We start from the raw sequence: 25,869 nt of genomic DNA on the forward strand, positions 1-25,869 counted from the left end.
GCATTCAAGGAAATCTTCATTAAAAACAGGGCTTCAGTACTGCAAAGCCATGAGAACTGCCTGACAATTTTATGAAGACACTGAAGTTCCAGTTTTACTGTGCTTACTGCATGACCCACCTAGAAATAGATAGCACTGACTCACAAATCCATTATGAGGTTTGAAGAGGGCCATCTCAAACCCTTACAGTCAGACTGGTCACACTGCTATACATTCTCCAAAGCCTCTGTAATGCTTTTCACCACCACAAACAAACGTTTATCCACCTTAACATGAACAGAAGTGGAACAACGAAGGGCTAACAGCAACAGAACAGTCCAAACATCCTAAAATAATCTCTTCAAGAACTCGAGATTCTCCTTTAACCTCAATTATTTCCTCAGAGGATTCAGTTTCAGGCTTTAATATTGATCCAAGTGACCAGTGATATCTAATCTGAATTATTTCTCGAGCTCTTTGCATCACAGCTGTCAGTTACTTTCTTGTTGACAGCAGCACACAATGAAGAGAGTTGCAGGGAAGGACAGAGACACCGACAGTAAAGCAACTCACTGAATTTTTTTGTTCAGGCAAGAACTAAAGTTTGGTTCCTACTTCAGATCTCTTTTGTTTTTCAACAGCCTAAGATAACCACATAGTTCTGATTCTTAATGTTTTAATTTTTAAAGCATTCTAGCTGTACAGATTAACAATAAACTATGATAAATGCAGAAATGCCATCTCAGGAGACTTGTAGAGTGGATTGTTCTCAAGCATAAATGTACATATGTATACAGACAGTAACAAGATGCACCCATAGAGAATTATGGGACCAGCCATTTTTGATGTAATTTTCCCAGTGTCAACATCTGACATTCCTTCAGAACTGCTCTTGCAGAGAAGTCAGCTTGAACACACAGCCCCTATTTGGAAAAGCACTGAAGTGTTACTGTATCTGTGAAACTTAAATGTTTTCAGACATTTTCAGAGAAAAACAAACTTCAGCATATACTTGGGGTCTCTCTGAAGCGTTTCAGAAGCGCCCATGACACTAATGAAAACATCACATTGGCATGTGCAAGAAAATGTTTTTGAAACAAGAAACATATTTGTTCTTCTGATAATTCCTTTAGCACTACATTACAAAGCAAGAAAGCAAATCAAGTCTGAGTGGGATGGAGTTAGTATTCTTCACAGCAGCCCAGATGGTGATGTTTTGGATGTGTGGCTACCACAGTATTGATAACACATGAGTGTTTTGGCTACTGCTGAGCTCTGTTTGAACCCTGCCAAGGCCGCCTCTCTTTCCCACTACACCCCCGCAGCCAGAAGGCACCATGAGGGTGGGCAGGAGGGCTGGCCTGGACACAGGTAGACAGCTGGCTCAGAATGGCCAGAGGGATTGTTCAGACATGCTTAAGACACTGGTTGGGTACTGGTCTGCTTTACTTGTTTTTCCCCCTCTCTCCTTTCTTCACCCATTAAATTATATTTTAATCAAAACTCAAAGAGTTCTCTGGATTTTGCTCTTCCTTTTTTCTCCCTGTGTCCCACTGTGGAGAGCTAGTGAGAGAGTTACAAAGCAGCTGTGTGGGTGCTTGGATGCTGGCCAGGGTAAACCCAGCACAGCAAATCATATGGAAAGCCCATTTCAGATTGGTGCACGATACCCTTCTCAGATGTTCTGATGTAGAACTTGCCCCAACATTCACTGTCTACAGTATTCTTTCTGTGGATATTAGTATGGCACTTTACATCCAAATAGCTGAGCTGTGTATAATCCTCAGCACAGCTCTACTGTCTTGGGAAGCATTTATTATTGTCATTTTACTGATGTGTGAGAGATGGAGAGAGACTACATGAAAAGACTTTCACAGCTGATTAAAACTTTTGGCCTCATTTCCTGGAAGAACTTTTACACACACTAGCCATCTCTTAATACCAACCTAACCATTTCGCGGAGCTGAACAATCAGCCCTTTAACAAACCTGAGGGCTTTACTGACCTCCCTGCTACTGCACCTCCATGCACATGATCTGGTTCACAAATCTGGTCCTTCACTAACAAGTCAGCAATGAGACATTATTCTGATGTGGAAGACCAAGTACAGCCGAAAAACTGCCATTTTTTCACTGAATTCACTAAATGATAGCACTGCTCTTCTGAGAAATCCTTGTGCTATGTAACATTGCTGGCAAGGGTGGAGATGCTTCCAAGATATCTTGTTCTCTAGGCAGGCCATCTGTTTGAGAGCTCAAGGTCTGGTCAGGAACTGACCTGATGACCTGACTACTTGGTTGTAGTAAATAGAGCTCATAGCCAGACAAGTAATATTTCATCATGTACTTGGCCACGCTTGGGATCAGCAGATGTGCAAGAACCACTTTGGGCACCCATATCTTTTTTTTTCCCCCTTCTTTCCTCTGAGACACAACTCACTGCTGTCGACTATAGTGTGCTAAACTGTTAACTAGCAGATTCCATTCAGCCACTCCCTGAAAAATTTCAAAGCCACAAGTTTTGGAATTTTGCCACATAGCACTCTGTGTGGAGGAGGAAAAGAAACGAAAAAAAGAAAAGACAGACACACACAAAAAAAAGACAAAATGAAATCCTTAAGAAACAGTGAAACTGCCCTCCATCAAAAAAACAGGGTACCTGCAGAGAATAACAGCTTCAAATGTGCCCTGCTTCTCCTGCCTGGTTATTACAATGTCTGGGCATTTCATGAGCCTCAATACCGAATCTATTACTATCCTGAGAGCCATGGTCATGTGCAGGAGTACTGTTCTCTCATTTTACAAATGTAAAACTGAGGAATGAAGTGACTCACTGAAGATTTCTCAGGAAATCCAGATGTCCTAAGCTGCCAGTAAATGGGAGAATCTTAAAGATACTTGAAAAGGTGGTCATCCCCATAAGAATTACACAGGACAATGAGATAATTATCCCATTTGGTAGATTCAGGCTTGGACCAGACTTAGCTTATGCTTTTGTAACATGCTGGACAGGGAGAAACTGCCTACTTTCATACACAACAGCAAAAATAATTGCTTGATGTGTTAAACATTTTTTTTTAAGTGACAAAAAAAATGGGTTCAGACCACCTCTAAACTGAGGCAGCAATCCCATTTCTCAGTTTTGCAGTCTATAGGTTTGCCTCATTTCTTTTTTTATTATTATTCTGAAGCTGCCCTTTCCCACCACTCTCTGAATATCACCTTGAACTACACTTAGTGCAAGACAATTTCAAAACACCAGTTCTGCAGATCTTTCAGTTGCGAACCATGATACAGCTTTACAGCAGCTCAAACTAAAATATGAGGAGAAGCAGTAGGACAGTGCTAGTGTGAACTGATCAACTTTAGGACCCAGAGAAAGATGATACATAGAATACATAGAATACATAGAATAAACCAGGTTGGAAGAGACCTTCAAGATCATCGCGTCCAACCCATCAACCAATCCAACTCCGCCCAAGCAACTAACCCACAGCACCAAGTACCCCGTCAAGTCTTCTCCTAAAAACCTCCAGTGATGGTGACTCCACCACCTCCCCAGGCAGCCCATTCCAATGTGCAATCACTCTTTCTGTATAGAACTTTTTTCTAACATCCAGCCTGTATCTCCCCTGGCGCAGCCTGAGACTGTGTCCTCTTGTTCTGGTACTGCTTGCCTGGGAGAAGAGACCAACATCCGTCTGTCTACAACCTCCCTTCAGGTAGTTGTAGAGAGTAATAAGGTCACCCCTGAGTCTCCTCTTCTCCAGGCTAAGCAACCCCAGCTCCCTCAGCCTCTCCTCGTAGGGCTTATGTTCCAAACCCCTCACCAACTTTGTTGCTCTTCTCTGGACTCGTTCCAGCAAGTCAACATCCTTCCTAAACTGAGGGGCCCAGAACTGGACACAGTACTCGAGGTGCGGCCTAACCAGTGCAGTGTACAGGGGCAGAATGACCTCCCTGCTCCTGCTGGCCACACTGTTCCTGATGCAGGCCAGGATGCCATTGGCCCTCTTAGCTGCCTGGGCACACTGCAGGCTCATGTTCAGTCTACCGTCGACCAGCACCCCCAGGTCCCTCTCAGCCTGACTGCTCTCCAGCCACTCTGACCCCAGCCTGTAGCTCTGCATGGGGTTGCTGTGGCCAATGTGCAGAACCCGGCACTTGGATGTGTTAAATCTCATGCCGTTGGACTCTGCCCATCTGCCCAGCCTGTCGAGGTCCCTCTGCAGAGCCTCTCTACCCTCCAGCAGATCAACTCCTGCGCCCAGCTTGGTGTCGTCAGCAAATTTACTGATGATGGACTCGATGCCCTCGTCCAGATCATCAATAAAGATGTTAAAGAGCAATGGGGCCCAGTACTGATCCCTGGGGCACACCACTGGTGACTGGCTGCCAGCTGGATGTGGCACCATTCACCTACCACTCTCTGGGCTCGGCCCTCCAGCCAGTTCCTAACCCATCTCAGTGTGCTCCCATCCAAGCCATGGGCTGACAGCTTGGCCAGGAGTTTGCTATGGGGAACGGTGTCAAAGGCCTTGCTGAGGTCCAGGTAGACTACATCCACAGGCCTCCCCACATCCACCAGGCGGGTCACCTGATCATAGAAGGAGATCAGGTTGGTCAGGCAGGACCTGCCCTTCCTAAACCCATGCTGGCTGGGCCTGATCCCTTGGCCATCCTCTAAGTGTTGCGTGATTGCACTCAGGATGACCTGCTCCATAATCTTTCCTGGCACTGAGGTCAGGCTGACAGGCCTGTAATTCCCTGGCTCATCCAACCGGCCCTTCTTGTGGATGGGTACCACGTTGGCCAGCTTCCAGTCATGTGGGATCTCTCCAGTGAGCCAGGACTGATGAAAAATAATGGAGAGTGGCTTGGCCAGCTCATCTGCCAGCTCTCTCAGCACCCTAGGATGGATCCCATCTGGTCCCATGGACTTGTGGGGGTCCTAGGGTGCTGAGAGAGCTCCTATCACTTGCTCATGGAACACAGGGAAACCATGCAGCTCCCTGGCTCCCTCTGCCAGTTCTGCAGGCCAGCTGTCTGGTAGACGTTCTTTCCAGCTAGTAAAAACTGAGGTAAAGAAGGTGTTAAGTACCTCTGCCTTTTCCTCATCCTGTGTTACAACATTTCCTTCCATGTCAACCAAGGAGTGGAGGTTGTCCCTGCCCTTCCTCTTGCTATTAATATATTTATAGAAGGACTTTTTGTTGTCCTTCACATCAGAGGCCAGTTTAAGTTCCAAATATGCTTTTGCCTCCCTAATTTTTCTCCTACATGCCCTAGCAACCTCTTTAAACATTCCATGGGTTGCCTCACCTTTCTTCCACAGATTATACACCCTCTTTTTTTCCCTTAGTTCTAATTAAAAGTTCATTACACAGCCAGGCTGGCCGTCTGCCCCGGCAGGCTCCTCTTTCGGCACATTGGCACAGCCTGCTCCTGAGCCTTCATCAGCTCTTTCTTGAAGCAGGTCCAGCCCTCCTGGACCCCTTTATTTTTAAGGGCTTTCTCCCAAGGAACCCTCTGAATTATTTCCTTGAGCAACCTGAAGTCCGCCCTCCGGAAGTCCAGAGTGGAGGTCTTCTTGCTGCCCCTCTTAGCTTGACTGAATACTGAAAATTCTATTATTTCATGGTCACTGGCCCCTAAACAGCCTCCGACCACCACATCACCCACCAGCCCTTCCCTGTTGGTGAAGAGGAGGTCAAGCATAGCCTTGCCCCTGGTAGGCTCACGCAGTACCTGGGATAAGAAGCTGTCCTCCATGCAGTCTAAGAACCTCCTAGACTGCCTCCTCTCTGCTGTGTTGAGATCCCAGCAGATGTCAGGCAGGTTGAAGTCGCCCATAAGGACAAGGTCAGGAGATCTTGAGACAGCCTTAAGCTGTCTATAGAATGCTTCGTCGACATCATCCTCCTGGTTGGGTGGTCTATAACAGACTCCAACCAGGATGTCTGCCCTACCGGTCTTCCCTCTAATTCTTGCCCACAAGCATTCAACCTGATTGTCCCTAATCTCTAGCTCAATGGCATCTAGTGCCTCCCTGATGTACATGGCCACCCCTCCACCCCTTCTTCCTTGTCTATCTCTCCTGAAAAGCCTGTAGCCATCAATTGCAGCACTCCAGTCATGTGAGCTATCCCACCACGTCTCCGTGATGGCAACTACGTCATAACTTTCCTGCTGCAACAAGGCTTCCAGCTCCTCTTGTTTGTTTCCCATGCTTCGCGCATTAGTGTACATGCACCTCAGCTGGGCTGCTGGTTTGGCCTCTGACCCTAGCTTACTGCCCCCAGACTCTTGCCTGAGGGGACTAGTTTCAGCCCCTCCCCCCTTCGAAACTAGTTTAAAGCCCTGTCGATGAGAGCTACCAGTTCCCTCCCCAGAATCTTTTTACCTTTGGGGGACAGGCCATTCTCATATACTGTGACCTTTCCCCTTCTTTGGGACAGATGTACTCCATCTGTTGCCAGGTGGCCTGGTGCAGTAGAAATTTTACCAAGATCAAAAAACCCAAAATTCTTTTGTCTGCACCAGCCTCTAAGCCACTTGTTGATTATGGCTGCTGTTCTGTTCCTTGTGGTATTCCCTCCTGCAACTAAGGGTATTGAGGAAAAAATTATTTGAGCACCTGTCCCCTCAACCAGATCTCCCAGGGCCCTGAAATCATTTTTGATAGCCCTGGGAGTTCTGACTACAACATCATCATTCCCTATCTGCATAAGTAGCAAGGGATAATAGTCAGAAGGCTGTACCAGCCTGGGTAGCCTTCTAGTAACATCATTAATTTGGGCTCCAGGGAGACAACAGAGTTCCCTATGAGATGGGTCTGGCCGACAAATGGGGCCCTCCATTCCCCTCAGAAGTGAATCACCAATAACAATTACCCTCCTCTTTTTCTTGAGGGAGCAGGTCCTGATGCCAGGGGAGGGTTGTTTAACCTTAGGCTGTTTTGCCTTAGGCCGTTTAACCTTAGGTTGTTTACCCTTAGGCTCTTTAGCCTCAGGGAGAACCCCAGATGGTGTGTCCTCTGGTAACAGGACCACCTCACCCTCGATCTCCAGTGCCCCATACCTGTTTTTCAAGAGCAGCGGGGAAGGTGTGGGAAGGCAAGGAGGTTTAACCTTGTGTCTTTTGAGAGGAACCTGTGTCCATTCCCCTCTGCTTTTTGGGTAACCAGCCTCTGCTGTGGGAGCCTGCAGAGCCTGCTTACTCATGTTCATATCTTTCCCCCTCTGGTTTATCTCTTTCCTCTTCATGTTCATCTCTTCCCTACATTCCCTTACACTTTTAAGACTAGCAACCTCATCCTTTAGTCTGGCCACCAGATTAAGTAGGTAGTCAATCTGCTCACACCTTATGCAAGAGTTACCCCTACTACTCTGCATCTCAAGAGCCAGGCTCCAGCACTCTCTACAGCCAGATACCTGGACAGCTACCTGCTTGTGTTCTTCCTCAGTCTGGGTCGACACTGACTTTTTTAGGGAGTTTTTGCTACGAGTTACTACCATGATTGTCCCTTACCACAGCACCCACTAGGAAAGAGAGAAAAAAAAAAAAAAAAAAAAAAAAAAAAAAAAAAAAAGTAGCGCAACCGTGACAATACGGGCTGCCCGACGAAAAGACCCTCGCGTGCGGCAGTAAAGCGCGTTTAAATCAGCCGGGGGTGACGTAGCAGTCGCAGGCCCCAGCGGCGCGAAGAGCCGATTCCCGCCGACCTCGCGGCGTGTTCAAGGGACGTTCTCAGCTCCGGCGGCCCCAACAGGAGAGAGTCGGACGGTCCCCGGTGGCTGCAGGTCCCGGTGCGGTCCCGGCACGGCTGCCCGACGAAAAGACCCTCGCGTGCGGCAGTAAAGCGCGTTTAAATCAGCCGGGGGTGACGTAGCAGTCACAGGCCCCAGCGGCGCGAAGAGCCGATTCCCGCCGACCTCGCGGCGTGTTCAAGGGACGTTCTCAGCTCCGGCGGCCCCAACAGGAGAGAGTCGGACGGTCCCCGGTGGCTGCAGGTCCCGGTGCGGTCCCGGCACGGCTGCCCGACGAAAAGACCCTCGCGTGCGGCAGTAAAGCGCGTTTAAATCAGCCGGGGGTGACGTAGCAGTCACAGGCCCCAGCGGCGCGAAGAGCCGATTCCCGCCGACCTCGCGGCGTGTTCAAGGGACGTTCTCAGCTCCGGCGGCCCCAACAGGAGAGAGTCGGACGGTCCCCGGTGGCTGCAGGTCCCGGTGCGGTCCCGGCACGGCTGCCCGACGAAAAGACCCTCGCGTGCGGCAGTAAAGCGCGTTTAAATCAGCCGGGGGTGACGTAGCAGTCACAGGCCCCAGCGGCGCGAAGGAATGATAAAGGAATGATAAAGGAATGAAATGTATCTGGTATGGTGAAAGATAGACTCTACAGACAAAACAGGAACCAAAGCAGCTTCTGAGATCTGTAAGAATCTGCTATGGTGAAGGAAGCCCCCAAAGTTCTTGCCTTGTTCTCACACTGATAGACTTACAAATAAAGCACCTTCCTGTTTGTTATCTATCACACAGAGGTGTGATGTGACAGCAGGCACAATTAGCCACTAATCTGTGTTCTTGGGAGAAGTCAAAGCTACAAAGTAAAGAACTTCTGAAGCACCATTTTACTAGCTGTTGCATTTGTATTTTTTTAACCCCAGGGATCACTGTGGCATGTGGCTCTATGATCAGTTTTAGCAGGACAGCTCAAAAAGCCCGTTACATGAAGTACAGGTTGAAAGTGTGAGTTACAAGTTTCTGAATGTTGCCAAGACAGACATAAAAGTGATCTTACCACTGTGAATAGCTCCAGTTTCTGTTCTGATTTTTCTGTCTTCTCCAATACTGTGTCTCCTGAAAAAATGGCTGGAAGTTAAAAAGAAAGCAATAAGTTAATTTACTTGATTTAGTTTACTGCTTTCTTCTTACAGGAGGTATTTGTGAAATAACATCCCTCACCCCCTTCATGTTCTGGTCAACACGTGGGTGTGCTGATAGATGCCCTACGCAGTTTTTACAGGGCTTATCTTCACAGCCATGCAAGCACAAGCAATTACCTAAGCCTTGTTCTCAACCACATTCCTGACCACATACAATTCTCTCAGCTAAAACAAACTTGTTTTTAAGGCTAACACATATTTTAAACTCAAACCAGCCAGCACACATTGGGACGTGCAGAAAGGTAAACCACAGTGATGCAAACTGCTCTATCCATTAACGCAAGAGAGCTGTAGCTGAAGTTCCAATAACTCACCAATTACTAATCAAATCTCTCTGAGCAGCACCAGTGCGGTTTCAGTGTGGTCATTTACCAATAATCAATATTATTCTCTCAAGAACATTAACTCAGCTAAAACAAAGGCAAGCCCAGAGAGTGAAACCAGTGCTTTGTCCATAGTACAAGGCCTTTGCTGATTTACACGCAAATTGCAGAGGATTCTCCCCAAAATTAAAGACATATAACCACAAGAGCAGCTGAGTGCCTGTTCGTGTCCATACACTGATGAATGAAAACCTGATTTCCTCATTTCATTGAGCAACAGAAAAGTTTTGTACTCTCTTCCACAGCTGTAAGAAAAAGGCAGCCATCAACTAGTCTACAATTTAACCACGCATGCCAGAAAGTAATTACTTCTTCCTAGTTACTACTTCAGTGAGTTGCACGCTGGTCCTTCTTTGCTTTGAACTAAGATTTGTTCAGCAGTCCCACACCTAACTCTAGGAGTAAGACATCATTTCTGATCATACTGACTGCCAAAATCAGCTCTTAATTGCATGTGAAACAGCCAGGTGCTCCCTGAAGTTCGCCTACCAAAAGCTCCCACAACAATAGCTCATAGATTAGGTCCTGAAGTCCACTGCCGTCTGAACACACATTTCTGCATGGCTTGGTGAGTCACAGTTACATTCAAAATCAAAGGAATGAATGGAGGAGTTTAAAATGTGATGCTTCAGTGAAGAAATACAAGTACTTACACATGTCATAGTGTTAAAGAGCACTTCTGGGTGTTGGGCATATTGGGCACAGATCCATGAGATCAACAGAGGGGCTGGAAACCTCGGGAGAGAAGCATACTCCCAGTGCCATGCCTTTGGCCAGAATACCGTAACCAAAGAGCTCAAGAAGAGGCTGTACTGTGCCCTGCCAGCACTTTGTTCTTCAGGGTGAACAAGGGCACGACTTGGCTCTTTATTCCCTCCAAAAGGACACACAGGAGGGCTGAGAATAAAGCCGACACTGTGCACCCCTTTTTAGTCCAGTGAGCACACGAACTGAGACCAAGACAGCACCATTCCTGACAGTAACTGCACTTCTTACACCAAGATGTGGACACTTAACTCATTCCAGTAATGTCCCCAGTCTACAGGTGGCACTTTCAGGGTTTAAACAGGGTGGGGGAGATCAGATCATGGACATCAGTGTATTAAGCCGCCTTACTTCAGGTACAGTGATTCCACTTTTTGCTGCACAATACAATACCTGCTAGACCCCACTTTTTTTATTATCTTCAATTCCAATTGGGAGAGAGTCCTCTCTAATTTCAGCAGAAAATTAAAATCTGAAAAATCAAATGGGAACAGTTCTTACAGGATATCTCTCCATAATTTCATCGCCATCCTAACTCACCATTCATCCCTACTCACTGTTCCATAGCATATTATCAAAAAACTCTGGTGTATTTATGCAGGAAAACACAACTCAAGGGAGGAGAAATAAAATCAAGTCTAAGGGCATAACACTTAAAAAGCAATTCATTTGACTTATGTATTATCAGGGAAAACACTCTTGCTTAATGTCTGCAAACATTTAAGGACCTTTCATCGTGATGGGAAATTCCAATTCTTAAAGTTATTTGTATTGTCAAACAAAAAAAGATCCTAAAATAGGAAAGCATGGTGTGACTCTACAGAAAAGAATATAGACTCCCAAAACAGTGTCTCATATCCATCTGTAGCAAACCTATAGCTGACGAAGGCCATATGCATGGAGACAACACGAAACACCCAAATTTCAGCAGAAGCCACAAGATCCTGCCTATAGTCACCTGCAGACAAGCACAGAGATCTTGCAGGGCTAAATACCCACCTGGAATACTGAGTCCAGTTCTGGTGTCCCCATCATAAGGAGGACATAGAGATGTTGGAGAAAGTCCAGAGGAGGGCCAGAAAGATGATCCAATGGCTGGAGCACCTCTGTTACAAGGATTGGCTGAGGGAGCTGGGGTTGAGAGGAGAGAACTCTGGGGGAACTTTCTAGCTGCCTTCCAATACCTGAAGGTAACCTGCAGGAAGGCTGGAGAGGGACTTTTCTTAAGGGTGTCTGGAGACAGGACAGGGGGGAATGGTTTTATGCTGATAGAGAGTAGGTTTAGACTGGATCTTAGGAAGGAGATCTTCAGTATGAGGGTTATAAGACTTTGGAATAGGTTGCCCAGAGTGGTTGTGGATGCCCCCTCCCTTGGGATGCTCAAAGCCAGAAGACATGAGGCCTTGAGCAGCCAAGTCTAGTTAAGAGGCATCCCTGCCCATGGCAACAAGGTTGGAGTAGATGATCTCTGAAGACCCTTCCAACCTGAGCCATTCTATGATTCTGCTGACAAGCTCTACAAAAGACTACCATAAGAAGAGTGGAAGACTTCAGTCCTGCTAGCTAGCCTACCTAGTGAAACAGCCATACTATCCTAATTTCCAACGCAGTTATTTAACACGTGGAAAGCAAGCCTCCGTGTCTTTGACACTTGGCAAAAGCTAAAAACATTTGTCTCAGCCTTATACTCAAAGCAGACTGCAAGCTCTGAGGCAAAGTTAATAACAGGTGTTCCTTGCCTGTCACTGCTACACTTCAAAACAGTTGCAAGATCCCTGTTTTGCATCTCAGTATTCAGTTAATTTAAACACCATCCTCCAAGGCTGAACTCCACCTGCCTTTAGAACACTGCAGTGACTGACTCCAGCCAGGGAAGAGAGCATTAAGGATACTTAGCAGGATCCAGCTTTTAGAGGACAGTTCACGTTGATATTTACAATGTGCATTTCTTAGCACAATAAAAGACTCATACAATTATAAAGCAGCATAAGCTCCTTGACTAAAACCATCCTCACCTGATATTTGCTAAAGATTTTATAGGAGGAAAAAAAAAAAATAAAAATCTGTTGAGTCCAGGACTGGGAAACAACCAAATAAAGCCTCCAGGACTGGACCAGCATTCATCCTGTGCCAGAATTCTGTCCAGCAACACAAGTAGAGTAATAGTATCACAGCAGGGCAAAGGAGAGGATCCATGTTCAACACTGGTCCAGAAGGGAATTACAGTAAATGAAGAACAGCTGCAGCAGGGAATAAAACCTGTAGATGTTGTATGGTCTTGTCAAAGAGAAAAATCATCTGTGAAGGCTCTTATAGCAGAGAGCAAGCAATGCAACTAGACTACAACTGGCATCACTTCTGTTTCAGCCAGCATGAAATAGCATGGTTTAAAAAACAAACCAGCTCTGAAGTTTACTATGATCTGTGTGTCTTAAAAGACTAGAATATCCAGTCCTTCTAGCCTACCAAGCTCTTCCTGCTTCTGTGGGAACTTTGGTGTGAGCTAGAGCACCAACACACGCCTCAGACTGTTTATAGGTAAACTTTGTAAAACAAGTTCACATGCAGACTGTAAGCACCTTCATTCTCCTAGCAGTGATCTGTCATTATTTCAGTCTAATACTCTTCCTTAACAAAGCCTGTCAACATTCTCCTCCCAAAGCATAAAGGACCTAATCAAATTCCTACTGACAGAGCTGGAATGGACCTGTGACAGACATGCATGAGCCATACAACACTGGGAATGCAACACCACACAGTGAAAACACCTAGAATCTCACCAGATGAGAAATCTTCTGGAAGTCCACTGTTAGAAGAACTGGACCTACTGGAAACCCAAAAGGGTTAGAAGACTAATGTGGTTAATCAAGAGAAACCAGGAGTTAATGCCTCCAAAGAAAAGTCCTCCGAAGTCTAGAGAGAGTCCCAGGGGGATGGGCAGTTCACTCCAACATATGGTAATTTGTTATTCTATTCCATTTCCTTGTATTCCTCTATTTAAGGGACAGACAGATATCTTTTCCCTTCTCTCTCCAGCTTGGGAAGAGCACACACCTTATCTTATGGTTCCTGGGGCAGATGGGTTTCTGGCTGGCAGGGAATTTCCAGCTACACCACTGGGCCTGGCAAAGCAGCAGTAGGTCTGAGTTCAAGGGCCAGGAGGGCAGTTTTGGCATGCTCCTAGGGCTGCTGAGGCTGAGCGGGGTTGGAGGTTTCTGGAAGGTTTTGTCCTGGTAGGACCAGGTGAAGAATCAAGCCTAGGTTGTGAACGTATTCCTTCTACCTGTGTGTGTTGCAGTTTGAGCTGGGTGCCCCCTGATGTGTTCACTTCCTGTGTCCAGAAGTTCAGCCCAGAGGGGTGGACACAGGAAACTGTGTATATTTCCTACCATGATTCTTTGCACCACTACAAGATCCAGTGCGGGGTTTAGCACTTTCTCTTTTCTTCCTCCTCCGTCAGCCGGTAACTGGGGGAGATGTCTGCTGGCTTTGGGCCTGGCTAGGCACAAGGCCACGGGGGGATGGGCAGTCTCAGACCTGGCCAGCTGAGACATGCCCAGCAGAGGGAGGGGAAAGAAGGAGCCCTGAGGGTCTTGGGTGTACCCTCAGGTGGGAATGGGATCTCTTTGGGTTTGTTCTGGGATCTTTGTTACTCTGCTTTTGCTTGTCTGTAAACATTCACTGCTTTCCATTTAAACTTTCATCACTTTTGCAATCTCTTTGTCTGAGTGTTTATTCCTGCCCGTGGTGGCACTTTATGCTGGGTGCCTCCTGTGCTGCCAGATGTGTCCTGAGTGTCCAGCCTAGTGGGTGGACACAGGAAACGGCATATTTCATACCCATTAATCCTGTGCCCTATAGATCTATCTACAAAGCCATTCACTTCCTCCTCCTTCCCTCTCTGCTCCCATGGGAGATGCTCCCTATCAGGTAATGGTGGGGGAGTATCTCAAGGCCTCTTAGGCCTGGCTAGGCCTAACGCCAGGAGGAGAAGGTGGGGGCAGTCTCAGACCTGGCTAGCCTGACACTAGCCTAGCAGTGGGGAGGAAGAAAGAGCCCTAGGGGTTCTGGGTGGGGAGAAGGGAAGAATTGGGAGGCTTTTTTGGGTGTGCTGTAAGCAACTCTGTATGCTTTGGGTCTATTTTGTCACTATGCTTGTAGTTTTCTGTAAAGCACTAACTGCTTTTCCATTTAAACTTTCCACCACTTCTGCAATCCATTTGTGTGAGTGTCATTCTTTTGCCCCTGTCAGGGGCAAGAAAGGATCTGCCTGGCCTCAAACCAGGACACTGTGGCATGTATTTGCAAACAGAATTTCGATTTAAACATCCAATCAATGTGGAGCATTTTTATCTTACTCCTTGGGACAGGGTAAAAATCTTCTCTGTCATAGAATTGTTAGGGTTGGAAGGGACCCCAAGGATGATCTAGTTCCAATCCCCCTGTCATGGGCAGAGACACCTCACGCTACATCGGGTTGCTCAGAGCCACATCCAGCCTGGCCTTAAAAACTTCCAGGTGGCTTCTACCACCTCCCTGGGCAACCTGTTCCAGTGTCTCACCACCCTCATGGCTTTTTGCCCTGGGCAGCTCATGGCTTGAAACCAGGACAGCTGGGTTGCAGGCCCCACTACAGCACTAACTCTCTGACAATGACCTTAAGGCAACACTTAGAAGCTCTACTTCCTACAAGAATTGCTATCTACTTCCTACACTTTCCACACTTCTGATAGATGGGAATAGTGTTTTTTGTTTTTCCACAGCTGGAAATGTTTTACTCAGATGTGTTTATTTATCCTCCATCTCCTGCTGACTCAGATACCTCCATTTACAGTATCACAGTAACTAAGGTTGGAAGAGACCCCAAGGATCATCAAGTCCAACCTGTTCCAACAGACCTCACAACTAGATCATGGCACCAAGTGCCACGTCCAATCTCCCCTTGAACACCTCCAGGGACGGCATTTTCACAGACAGTAAAAAGGTTTCTATAACTAACTCTAGGTACATTGTTAATGATTTAAGAGAGCTCTCTGTTCACCAAGAAACTCATCCTCACTATGAGGGTGGTGGAACACTGGAACAGGTTGCCCAGGGAGGTGGTTGAGGCCCCTTCCCTGGAGACATTCAAAGTGAGGCTCAAGGAGGCCCTGGGCAGCCTGATCTAGTTGGGGATGTCCCTGCTGACTGCAGGGAGGTTGGACTAGATGACCTTTGGAGATCCCTTCCAGCCTGGACCATTCTATGATTCTACGTTTCAAGCCAAGTCTTATTTTATGAATTAATTCACACTCATTTCTAACATATCAACAGAAGGGCTGTTTTAAAGTTCTCTCTTTCACCCTGAAGGTGCTACAATAAATAAATAAATAAAAATTCTTCCCTGGACCAGGTTTGACAACAGAACATCTATACAGGCACCTCAGTGTCTGTATACTTTGTCAAGATTAGCTAACCAGATTTAAGATGAGAATTTTAATGTAAGCCCCCATGCCACAATTACTCCACTAAAAGGCAGGAAAGGACTTCTGAAGTGACATGTCAAAAAAAATTACATGAGACCCTGAGCCAAATGATTATGACAGCTCTTCATTATCGTCATGACTAAAGAAAATATTCTCTAACACATTCCAAGCTAATCTTTGCGTTCTTTTCCCTGCCCTGAACTGAGAATGAACATAAAGTGAATCTGAAAAGTCAGTATCCCAGATGGAATTAGCAAGACTGCCTGATGACACAAGCCATTATTTTTTATTCCTTGCTTCTAGTCAGGGTTCCAGCTTCTGACCTTAATAAGTTTGTGCAGAATCCTAGAGGTAGTCCAGTATACTGAAAAAACATACTTAAAATAGAAAGCCTTTGTGAGTAGCCAAGTGGAGTACTTAACGCAGAAAATGATCAGTGAAGCAGCTGCAGAAGATTTACCATTCTGTTTTGTTTGGATCTGTACAGCAGCCTAACCCATAAAGAGAAACCAGGTTAAGGGGGTTTCTAGTACATTTGCTTTATTTGAGAGTTGTGGGAAACCTGGTAACCAAGCAACACCACAAAGTTGGAAAGAGCCAGTTAAGACAATTGCTGATACCCTGAAGAGCCAGGATACATTAAGTGTCTAGAGGAGCTGCAGAATCTCCAGATTTGATGATTCATTAGGATCTGCCCTATGAAGATAGGCTGCAAAAGCTAGGGCTGTTCAGCCTGGAGAACAGAAAGCTCTGGGGAGACCTTATAGCAGGCTTCCAGTACCTGAAGGGGGCCTACAAGAAAGATGGAGAGGGACTGTTTACAAAGGTTTGTAGTGATAGGATGAGGGGAAATGGATTGAAGCTTGAAGAGGGCAGATTTAGACTGGAGATTAGGAAGAAATTCTTTACACTGAGGGTGGTGAGACACAGGAACAGGTTGCCCAGGGAGATCATGGACGTTCCCTCCCTGGAGGTGTTCAAGGCCAGGTTGGATGAGGCCTTGAGCACCCTGGTCTAGTGGAAGCTGTCCCTGCCCATGGCAGAGGGGTTGGAACTAGATGATCATCAAAGTCCCTTCCAACCCAAACTATTCTATGAATCTGAATCTTCAGGGGCCACAAGATCCTAAAAATAAAAAGGTTCTGCACATTGGCCCTCCATACCTCTGTGTAAAAACTGTCTCCTCTGAATTGAATTCTGCTACCACTTAGGAGTCCACTGTGAGTTTTACTCACCATTTTTCCACACTGAAAGGTCAAGTTTGTAATGAAAACTTCCATTTAATGAGGCTGAGGTACTCATAAATACCATGTCTCAAAAAGTGTGTTAGAAAGTGAAAAGTAGCCTCCAGAGATTTACTGGAAAATTCACTGCGGACCCATGTAAATTTGACTGTTAGTTCACACAGAACATAACTTAATAATTAATTCTAAAAAGATGATCACAGAGGCATAACTAAAATTAGAAAAAAAATAATCACAGTGTCATTTTGTGGGCAAAAACTACCCTGCCACTCGTCTCTAGCACATCAGAACAATTACGCATTTTACAGCTGTTAGGATTAATGACAGCTGAAATACCTCATTTTAAATTCAAGTGCAATCACTATTTTCAATCTGGCACACCCTCCACGTGGTATCTTCAGCCTCTCAACAGGGCAAATGCTTCTGAAGGGAGTGATACTTCATGTTTTGGACACTTAAGTGAAATAAATAGTGTCTTCACTCTGTTAAATATTTTTATTCAGCACTTTATAAAACAATTTTAAAAACTGCTTCATTGGAAACTGGCCAAGGTAATCCCCATACACAAGAAGGGTCAGATGGAGGAACCTGAAACTCCAGGCCTGTCAGACTGACCTGAGTGCCAGGAAAGATTATGGAGCAGATCATCTCGGGGGCAATCACAGCGCACCTGGAGGATGGCCCTCAAGACAAGACAGACATCAATCTGTTGGAGAGAGTGCAGAGGAGGGCCACAAAGATGGTCAGAAGGCTGGGGTACCTCTCCTATGAGGACAGGCTGAGAGATGGGGCTGTTCATCCTAGAAAGGAGAAGGCTCATCAGAGTCTTTTTAGCAGCCTTTCAGTGCCTGAAAACAGCCTAAAGCTAGGGAAGAACATTTTATGAAAGCCTGTGGTGATGGGACATGGGACAATGGTTTTAAATTAGAGCTATGGTTTTAAGCTAGGATAGATTTAGACTGAGCATTAGGAAGAAGTTCTTCACTCTGAGGGTGGTGAAACACTAGAACAGGTTGCCCAGAGCTGTGGACACATCATCCTTGGAAGTGTTCAAGTGGTCTAGTGGGAAGTGTCCCTGCACATGGCAGGGGAGTTGGAACTAGATGATCTCTAAGGTTCATCCAACTCAAGCCATTCTATGATTATTTCAGGAGACAAGGGTATCTGCTGAATCTGTGTGATAGATAATGCATCAGGACTGCAAATGCTGAGTTTATGCTGCAGTTCAGCAGATAGCATTACAGTGGCTTAACTTCAGAGGTGAGGCAGCAACATCAGTACCCAAAGCAACACAGCATGGCTACAGCAGATGTGCTTAACACACCAGGTATACAAATGCTGGGAGCTCTAGCTCCTACATTAAAAAGCTCAAACCTGAGGAAAAAGGTTTGTAACTTTTCCTGATACGGATGCCCAGTTGACTACTATTATAGTCGGATACTGGGTAACGCACCCATACTGGGTTTTACAGTGCATTACCCAGTATCAGAGACTACAATAATTGACAATTAAAATCACCAAAAAGCTAAAGATGTCCCCTTCCAGTTACACTGGGACACAGATAAAGGAGCTTCTGGGAACATGGTCTACTGCCACCCTAGCCGTGGTTGTGAAAAAAGACCACCCCATGAAAGTGAAAAGCAGAACTTTTCATCAACACCAAGTCATGCCATAATGACAGCCTTGAGTCTGCCTTTGTAATAACCTACGTAGAGAGGAAACCCCGGGAAGATGACAGCATCTCCTGGGAGCCCGTACTGGAAAGTAGCCCAGCAGAGGGATGTACACTCCGTGTGACCTATTGGAGCAAGTCCTGCATCCTGCTCAGAGCAACCACTCTGCCCTGGGTCCAGTACTGCCATGGCAATGGGATCCTCAACTCTAATTCCTTCTCTCTTCATCCTAGTTGGCCTGACCTCTGGAAAGGAGCAGGACTAAGAACACCCAGCCAGCTATCATCTAAGCAGTTTCAGATTACTCTTCCTGGTGTTCCTACAAGAGCTGGACATGACCATGAAGCCTGTTTTATAGTTTAGATCTCCTGGAGTGACATATATTCCTTCTCATATGGAGCTCCAGCTCTTATTTCTCTCAGTTTAGAATGGAATTATTGTACATAAACCAAGAATGGGATCATACTGAAATAAAAGAAATATTTACCAATGTAAACATCTAACCTCTTGTGAAGTTTTAATAGGAAGGAGGAGCAAAATGACCCAGGGAATCTTAGAATCCATCATGAGTATAAATGAGATCTCATTTCCATGTGGTATTTCACATCAAAAGAAAGCAGGCAAAGCTCTCAAGAGCCCTGAGAGAGAAGGTTCCAGAAACACTAACTTGTATGTCAAAGCAGCCTTTTCATGGGAATGACATACAAATAACACAACAATGCCCTAACTTGTGAAGCAACTTTCTCACACTGGAGTTTACCTTTAAATGATTTAAAATATTTTGGCCTGGACTTCAGCTGAAATTCTTGTGTCAGCTTTTCACTTACAAAGAAATTTGGCTAGAATAAAGAAAAACCAGAGCAAGGTTTTCTTCCAATGAGTTTGGATAAAAGTGAGTGCTGGTGCCAATCAGGAATGCCTTTGGTGAACTCAAGATGTAAACTCTGTAGCTGTGCTAAATGAAATCAGTCAGCCTCAGTTTATTGGTGTAGCACCTTCTGTATGGAGCATTAATTCACAATTTCTGTCTGTATTCGCTGCTGACACCGAGCCTTAGCAACTGACCTAGGACTTGACACCTCTGCTCCAAGTGCCTTTGAGACATCAGGAGTAAAGTTTGTTCCAGTAATAGCCACTCACCCACAAGACTGTGTATTCTGTGGTACCCTAAAAGTTGTAACAGGTTGCATTTAATGACAAAGTTGCACTGAAAACATTATGTGCCCTCAAGGCAGTCAAGATACCATCTCTACCCAGCCTTTGCTTTGTGACCTATCAGACTTCCGTGTGGCTCAGCTTTGCAAATTCACAGTACATTGATCTTATTTACCCTTCCATTTTATTTCCTAAGATTTTTGCTGAAGTACAATAGCAGAACATAAATATGGCTACAAACAAATTTTTCTTGCTTTCAGAGTCTCCTGGCCTTCACAGTTGGGCCTACATGGTATACACTCTGCTCACATCACTGAAGAAAATTCAACTCAGCATCATCCTCATTATGAGCAACTGAAGCTTTCACATGTCAGCAGATACTCCACCTGCAGATTTCAAACATGCAAACTACCTGACCATCTCAATTCACTTTCATCACTAATATACACAACATGAAAATTTATCTCAGGCACGTCTCTTCTCTAATGAGTTACTGAAGTCCATGAACATGAGCAGCCACAGGAGCAATTCTTGGTGCATGTTCAGACCTGTAAGAGCCAGCCATTAAGAGCAGAATTACAGAGTTAAAAAATAAAGAGTGAAATACTTACACCTTTTCACATCTTGTATATAATGAAATGCCTCATTTAATACCAATCATACGAACAGTGAGCTATCAGTACTCAAGCCAGCCCTGAAAATCCACTGCTGTCTTTCCTCAGTTATTCCCTGCCAGCAGTATCTGATTAGGGAGCTGACATAACTAAAGAGCTATGAGATCCATTGGATTGGAAATGGTATGTTAGGTGCATGCTGCTATGCACAAAGAACTGACTGGAGGCATAATGTGATTTCCAGGAATGAGCTTAGAAAGAAAAGCGAAAGGAAAAAAGCAGACTCTTAAAATCTTTATTGCAGTTCCTATTTAGAGTAGGAAATTCTCATAGTATTGTATGCTTTGTTTCTTCTGTAGTAAGAAAATAAAATTAGATTTAAAGAAATACAATTTTTAAAACAAATTTTAAGGCACTACAAATACTTCCTGTAAGCCCCATTCCTCCTGCTAGGTTGGTCTTCACGCAGGATCAAGGTGTAGGAAGGTAAATCTGGCAGAATCTTTCAAGGAAGAAGCAAGGAGCAATGTTTTGAAACTGGAGCAGGGCAGATTTACATTGGACATTAGGAGGAAGTTCTTCACAATGAGAGTGGTGAAATACTGGAAAAGGTTGTCCATGGATGTGGTTGAGGCCCCATCCCTGAAGACATTCAAGATGGACTCAATACAGCCCTGAGCAGCCTGATCTAATTAGATGTGTCCCTGCTGAGGGCAGGGGGATTGGACAAGATGACCTTTGAGGGTCCCTTCCAACACAGTGCAATCCGTGAATCTGTCAAAAATGTAAATCTGTCATGTAAGAAAGAATACAGACTCAGAGCAAAGTAACTCATGCTATCTTCATTTCTGTATGTATGGCATAAACATCTTACTGGCTTCCTTGCATTGTGCATACTGAAACTCTTACACAGCAGAGTTCAGATCATGATGATTAAGAGTGGCTGATAGATTTCTATCCCATCACTGCCATTTGGCTGCTTTGGGGTGTTCCTTAACTACACACATTTTATTTGTGTATTGTGTGCATGTGGTTTTGTGTTGGGTTTTTTAGGAGGGTAAGCAGGATGATTTGTGTTTGTTGGGTTGTTTCGGTTATGAAACTCTTTATCTATGGAGAGGAACCTTTCTAGATTAGGATTAACACAGAGAGTTAATCATTTACAGAATTCATCTACTGTTCAAGGGCCTGCGTAGCCTTACATTTTCCATTTCAATTAACAGAAGATTCCTTCCCAAAGCTCTTTTCCGTAGCCAGTACTGTCATCTGAAAATGACCAAAAATGTAGTGCACAACAGTGCCTGAGCTCCCTCCCAGAAAAATCCTGAACTAGCAAACCGCAAAGGCCTTTTATGGACTCTAGTACCAAATTTGTTTAAAGACAAAGTCCAAAACAACAGCACACTCAGTAGGAGCCATCCCACACCCGCCTAGCTGCCTTCCAGCACCAGTTCCAGCAGCTCCCCAAGCCTACTAGGGCTCCAGGAGGAATGCTGCTCTGTTAGAGCCCAGCTCCCAAACCTACCTGGCTGAGCACCTTCAACACACTCCTAACTCACAGCCCAAGATTCCAAAAAGAGGTGTCCTTGGCCCTTGCTATCATGCTGGTGGACCATTTTCCTCTCCTAAACCACTTCTGGAGACCTGGGCTCTGACTTCCCAGGCAGCTCAGTGCAGCTGCAGAATCTGGCAGGCTCAGTTTGGCCCAGGACAAGGAATCTTTAATACCAGGCTGAGCAGCTCTCCAGAAGGAAGATGATCATCTTATTCACTGAAAATAGCAAATGATAGTTCAAAGGTGTGATATTCAGTTTTATTAATGATTGCATTTACATTGCTTCACCCCTTCAATATGATGCAACAATAGTTGCCGTTTAATTGCAGTTTAATAGACCTTGCAATTGCAAGAAGATCCCTCTGCCATTTAACAAGCCCCTTGTTAAGCTTAATGAATCTGGTTTTGCTCTTTGGCAGTTCTCATTAAAATGCTTTGGAAGATACCACCACTTGCCTATGCTCTGATGTTCACAGGACCTGGCTGCACACAATTCCAATTAAAACTTTCTTCACTCAGCAGCTGTGAAAATCCAACACCCAGAAGGCAATAACAATAACCCTTCCTCACCTATAGGATAACATGCAAAATAATCAGGGTTGTGTACAGTGTCACTTCAGGGAATCGCATGTCAAAATGCCAACATAAGAACCTCAGCTCATCCCATCAGTGTGGAGAAGGGCAACCCATCATTCTCTGACAACTGATGGCAGTGCAGCGGATGAATCTACACACACAACCATCTGTTGCCAGCTTAGGCAACAGCAGAGTGACTTTCCAGACTGTCAAATGCCTGCCCTTATTCAGAACTTCCTTGGTTTCCAACACTTACTCTCTTTACTACAAAACAAAACACAACACTTCACATTATAGAGTACCATTCATCCAAAATCCCTCTGCAGACTGTAAGCCCTCTCACAGAACTGCCACAAGCTTCAGCATTAAGCACTACAGAAGCACAGGCCTAGTTGAGTGAAAGGCAGCATGCTACTGCAGCTCGGGCCATATTTTTGGGTAAGGACAGAGAACCAAACTCCAACTTGCATCAAAAGTGCTGCAAGACACATGTAGAGCTCCAACAGGACTTCAGTTGGAAATATCCCTTCCCCAGAAACTAAGCTGCCAAGGATGCATGAAAGACTTGTGGCCCTCATAAAAGGAAAAAATTGTGAGGATACAGGCCATGCTGTGATGCAGACCCAAGAATATACAGGTTCACAGATTGCATTAGGTTGGAAGAGACCCTCAAAGTTCCCTTTGTCCAAGCTCCCTGCAGTCAACAGGGACACCCTTAGAACCATCTTGTATCAAAAAACCCAGTAACCTTAACATAATAAAATAACTACACAACTATCCAAAAAGGAGAATACAAATATTAGGAAGATCATAAGGCAAGACAGTGATTTTACACCCATATCACAGAAGTACAACTCCAGTGATGTTGAGGATTTCCTGTCTTTAGCACATGCTAGAAAAATGATGACATTTTCCACAGCCTACTCTGACACAAAGATAAATATTAGAGCGTCAGGGCTCTTCCAGTGTAAAGCTGACTGCAAAGCTGAAGGTTCCTCCAACGCATCAGTGTCTGGATATTTATTTTACTTCTTTTAGGCTAATGTCCTACATGCAAAAAAAAAAAAAAAAAGGCAGCATGGCTAGCACAATCAATTCTATCCCAACCACATTCTCCAGCCTTCTGCAAAACCTTCCACCAGCAATTCAGTAAAGGATCAGCATAAGTAGATCAATGAGGCACAAGAGCATGGATATTAAAGACAGGTGTGTAGCTTTAGCAGTGAATAATAAAGGGGAACTGTTGTATTGAGTCACAAGGAAGCAATGCTAATGTGCCAAACTGTACTTGTGGATTTCAGCGAGCATAAGTCCCAAGAGAAGCTGGCTCTAAATTGGTAACATAAACTGTTGCAAGCTCACAATTTCCATCAGATCTTTAAACAAATGGCCAAACCCAAGGAAAACTACAGGGGCCAGGGAAGGCCAGAACTTGCATTACTGTCAGACAGAAAAGATGTTCCCTGTGATGATCCCCTTCCCGCCTCACTTCACAGGCTTCCATCCGCACTTGATTATCTAAACAGGCATAGTCAGACACTTAGTGCTTTCTGGCTGCCAGAGCTCCTTCTAGACCCCAGGATTGTCCCCAACCTTCCTCCCTCACCAAGGCTCCTTCCAACCACCACCTCCTGCTCTCTTCTACAAGTCTCTACACATTCTTCTTGCACAGCAGCTGCTCTGCTTCATCTGTATTTGGCTCACCCTGCAGACCTCTTCTGGGCACTGTTGACAGATACACCTCTTGTCCTACCCATGCTATAGCTCTGTGCTGCGAGAGGCGATTCTGCCACTCTGTTCTGGTGAGACCTCACCTGGAGTACTGTGTTCAGCTATGGGGCCCTAATTTTCTTCCTGCATGATTTGGCTACATCCTTAAACATTCTGTGAGTTGCCTCACCTTTCTTCCAAAGATGGTACACCCTCTTTTTTCCCCTTAGTTCTATTAAAAGTTCATTACCCATCCAGGCTGGCCGTCTGCCCCGGCGGCTCCTCTTCCGGCACATTGGCACAGCCTGTTCCTGCGCCTTCAACAGTTCTTCCTTCAAGCAGGTCCAGCCCTCCTGGACCCCTTTCTTTTTAAGGGCTTTATCCCAAGGAACCCTCTGAATTAGTTCCTTGAGTAGCCTGAAGTCTGCCCTCCAGAAATCCAGAGTGGAGGTCTTCTTGCTGCCCCTCTTAGTTTGACTGAATACCGAAAATTCAATTATCTCGTGGTCGCTGGCCCCTAAACAGCCTCCGACCACCACATCACCCACCAGCCCTTCCCTGTTGGTGAAGAGGAGGTCGAGCATAGCCTTACCCCTGGTAGGCTCACGGAGCACCTGGGATAAGAAGCTGTCCTCCATGCACTCTAAGAACCTCCTAGACTGTCTCCTCTCTGCTGTGTTGAGATCCCAGCAGATGTCAGGCAGGTTGAAGTCGCCCATGAGAACAAGGTCCGGAGATCTTGAGACAGCCTTAGGCTGCCTATAGAATGCTTCATCAACATCTTCCTCCTGGTTGGGTGGTCTATAACATACTCCAACCAGGATGTCTGCCCTGCTGGTCTTCCCTCTAATTCTTGCCCAAAGCATTCAACCTGATCGTCCCTAATCTCCATCTCAATGACATCTAGTGCCTCCCTGATGTACAGGGCCACCCCTTCTTCCTTGCCTGTCTCTCCTGAAGAGCCTGTAGCTGTCAATTGCAGCGCTCCAGTCATGTGAGTCGTCCCACCATGTCTCTGTGATGGCAACTACATCATAACTTTCCTGCTGCAACAAGGCTTCCAGCTCCTCTTGTTTGTTACCCATGCTTCGTGCATTAGTGCACATGCACTGCAGCTGGGCTGCTGATTTCACCTCTGACACTAGGTTGAACATAAGGAAGTTCTTTACAATGAGGATGGTGAAATACTGGAACAGGTTGCCCAGGGATGTGGTGAGGCCCCATCCCCATAGACATTCAAGATCAGACTCAGTGCAGCCCTGGGCAGCCTGATGTAGTTGAAGGTGTCCCTTCTGATTGCAGGGAAATTGGACAAGGTGACCTTTGAGGATTCCTTCCAACCCAATGCAATCTGTGAATACTTTCTGTTCCTCTTTTGTTGTTTCAGGCCTGGCTGCCCCTCTGTTAGCCAGATGATCCAATCCTTCCTGGCTTCCACTGTGTTTGTACACAATGTAATTTGGCTGTTGCAACGGAAGAAACCCTCAAGTTTTTGGAGAATATTAATGAGAAATAGGTTTCCTTCCTTCACTCTAATAACAAAGCAGCTGCAGTACATGGGAAACTTCTGGAGCTGCAGGAACAGATGGGGAAGCCTCTTTTCATGTGATGAGTGCAGTACAAGCAGTCTCTCTCAACACCATCCCTCTCAAACTCCAGAACAAGGAGCACAAGCTCTGATCCTAAAACCGAAGAACTTCATGCCAGCAGCTTAAATCAGCCACTCATAATAATTTCTAGACAGTGCTAACATTTCATTCAGACTGAGTTCTAAAGTCCACTAAACCAAACTCAGCACAGTATTACT

The 25,869-nt window shown here is 45.5% G+C and overlaps 1 protein-coding gene across 1 annotated transcript in view; it reads right to left on the reverse strand.

Annotated features, from left to right (window-relative positions):
- SPATS2L (spermatogenesis associated serine rich 2 like) overlaps nt 1-25,869 on the reverse strand; it is a 92,233-nt gene that overhangs the window by 61,002 nt on the left and 5,362 nt on the right. The window contains exon 2 of the mRNA XM_054171349.1: nt 8,778-8,848. The gene's annotated coding sequence lies outside the window, so the exon portion shown is untranslated. The remainder of the gene's footprint in view (nt 1-8,777; nt 8,849-25,869) is intronic.

Source organism: Dryobates pubescens, chromosome 2 (assembly GCF_014839835.1).
Source record: "Dryobates pubescens isolate bDryPub1 chromosome 2, bDryPub1.pri, whole genome shotgun sequence".
NCBI classification, from domain to species: Eukaryota; Metazoa; Chordata; class Aves; order Piciformes; family Picidae; genus Dryobates; species Dryobates pubescens.